We start from the raw sequence: 2,918 nt of genomic DNA, 5'->3' as shown, positions 1-2,918 counted from the left end.
CGCGCCCGCGCCCACGGAGGCCTGAGGGGGTGTAAGCAAGAAACCCCCACCCAGCACTCATTAAGCACGCCATCTATTATTCTAATCTACCTACCCAGCACCACGAGCAACGCATCTAGGGGACGAGACACGCAGAGGCATTCTGTCTGCTTGGCCACCTGAGGTTTCCCTTTCTCTCATCCTGTTATGCCTCCGGTTCTGAGGAGAGAGCACTTGCTCTGTGAAGTACAGGACTATCTATCCTTCTAAACCAGATGTGCGACTACTCACCGCCTTCATAATATCAGCTTCCACGGTCAGCCATCTCAGCTCCCTCACTTAAGTATCATGTATCTCTTTGTATATTTCACGCCCACTTGCTTCGTGATTGTTTTATGTTTACATTATGTATATACCAATAATGTTAGGTTAAGTTTGCTGGCGGTAATTTATAAGCTGTTATTTTAAGGCGGGATTTATGGTATTTTATTATATACAAACGAAAACTCAAAATCCTTTGTCTAATTCTTTCGGAGTAGTCCGATTGCCTGCTTTTATTGTTGTTACCTGCTTTGGATTCAGTAGATGGTAACTATATTCTTAAATCCTCTCAACCTCGTACCATTAGCCATCTGTTACTGCTTGCCTTTTTCCATATACCTGTTTATTTCTATTGTATAGTCTGGATTAATTTAACTTTTCTGGTAGTCTGTTGTTGGGTATTGTTCTAAAGTGTGGCGAGAGTGTGTTTGGTTATAGATGTTTTTATTGCCGAGTAGTCTGTCCATTTTCGAGTCTATATCTTCTGTTGCTTTCCCTTGTAGGTTAATCAATCTGAGTGGATATTAAGTTTGCCTTGAAGTTGTCCCAGTCTGTTTTACCCATTTTCAGTCTCTCTTTTTTGACAGTCTGTATGGGGGCTTTGTTGACAGTAAAGAGATACTATAGATGGACGCCTGCATATATGGTAATTTGAAAAAGGCTGTTGTTGGTAAAATTTTGTCTGGTGTCGATTAGTATTGTGATTCTTATGTGCTGGAAAGGACCCAGAGAGATGATTTTCCTAAATTTATTAATTATTTATATGCTTCACGATATTTATTGTCAAAAATCCTATGTCTGGCGTTAAAGCCCCTAAGATGTACATCGATAATTTATTGTTACTTAATTATAGGTCTTCTAGGTAAGTAGTAATAATTACGTCTCTTGAGCGGTATTACTTTTATTACGAACGAACTGAAGTCATCAATTAGTCAATTTCAAGTTTTTTAATCAAGTATCGCTAATCTGGCTATTTTTTCTCGCCTTATTTATTTCTTTTTAGGTTTGTTGATATGTTAGAGTTTATGTGTTGTTGTTTTGTCTCACCGTAGACTTATGTATTAGTATAATGTCAGGTCAATTTCATGATATATATTACTTAGGTTATTCTTCTTCGGTCTTCCAGCTTCACGCTACAGTTGTATTATTCCCAAAGTTTACTTGCTTGTCTATTGTCCATTATTTCTCTCTTATAGCTTGGATTGTGCAGTTGGAGTGGAGACCTATCATCCCACGCTTCTGACTCTTCTATATTTCTGATGAGTCTACTTATTTTAAAGTCTTTGGTCAGAATTTAGTTTGTCTCAGAGTAATTAGCAATTATTATAATCTCAATTTAGGATTTTTTTCTGATATGTCTACCAGGTATCCTCTCTTCTCACAGTTTTTTACTATTGTCCTCTCCTGTTGGTCTCTCGATGTTGGGATTCCATGTTTTGTTGTAGTGATAACTTTTAATCCATCCTCAGGATTCAGTTGGGTATACGTGACTGCTTCCTCCCATCTTTCTCTCCTCCTCACCTCTTTTTGTCTGTCCTTTTGTTATTTATCTTCTTTGTCACTTTGGTTTATTTGTCTGGATCTTTAATGTCGCTTGTGTTCCTTGTGTGTATCAGCTGTTGTTCAGTCAAACTCTTGTCGCCATTTTATTTAGTCTTTTTCTTCAGTTCGCTTTGCATATGTTGTCTGAAATAGTTTTGATTGTGGATTCTTCTGAAATATCATCTCTGTAGGCGTCTGACTATGACGCTTGACTCCTCATTGTGGTGATCCGGTGCAAATGATATGTGCAAATGTGCATATCTGCATTAATCATTACCTTATCATGTATTGCTCACTAGGTTTAATACTGTAGATTCTGGGTCTATGGTTTCTTGACCGCTCTCTTTGCTATTTTGACGAGGTCGATCCTTCTTGTCTTGTTCTTCTTGTTTTGCAATTTCTTATCATGTGTTTTATTGGGCATGCCATTGCCACTGTCCCATAACTTATGTATTACATTCCCGTTTTCTTCAGCAGTTGAGATAAGTCAACATGTGTATTCTGTTATCCAGTGTAGGTATGGTCGCTCGTACAGTCTGAGCAGCATTTTTTTTTTTCTTTTTCCGAGGCCTTCGTTGTGTAAGCCCTTCATATTTGTAGAGAGAAGCAAGTCAGACTGATGAATGTCTCTCCTTTCATTGATGTGGTGTGACTGATATAACAGAACATAGAAAGCCCTGTTGTAAAACTTTCTCAGCCATTGACACTCTTCTTTCAAATATGAGTATAGTCCTTATTCATTGACTTCTTCAAGTTAGTTAAATCTTTCTTCATCCACCTATTTTGGCGTTCCAGTTTCTTTCTTTCAGTCTTCTCCTGATCTCTTGATCGACTTGATTAAATTAAAAAATTATCTTTTAAGCTTTTTGTTCTGGTGGCATGCATAACAATATGGCCTCTTCACAAAAATATATCTCTTGCTTTTTCGAAAAGGATTTTATCTGAATCAAAAGTCATCTTTGTGGATTATTTTAAAACCATTATGCTGAACATTCTAGTTAGTGGGACTTGCAGTTTGTTGTAAGTGATTTCTTTGCCACTTTTTCCCTCCAGAGTGTCCAAGTCTCTATAAGTTT

Source organism: Homarus americanus, unplaced genomic scaffold (genome assembly GCF_018991925.1).
Source record: "Homarus americanus isolate GMGI-L3 unplaced genomic scaffold, GMGI_Hamer_2.0 scaffold6968, whole genome shotgun sequence".
Lineage (NCBI taxonomy): Eukaryota > Metazoa > Arthropoda > Malacostraca > Decapoda > Nephropidae > Homarus > Homarus americanus.
This window is presented reverse-complemented; position numbering follows the sequence as displayed.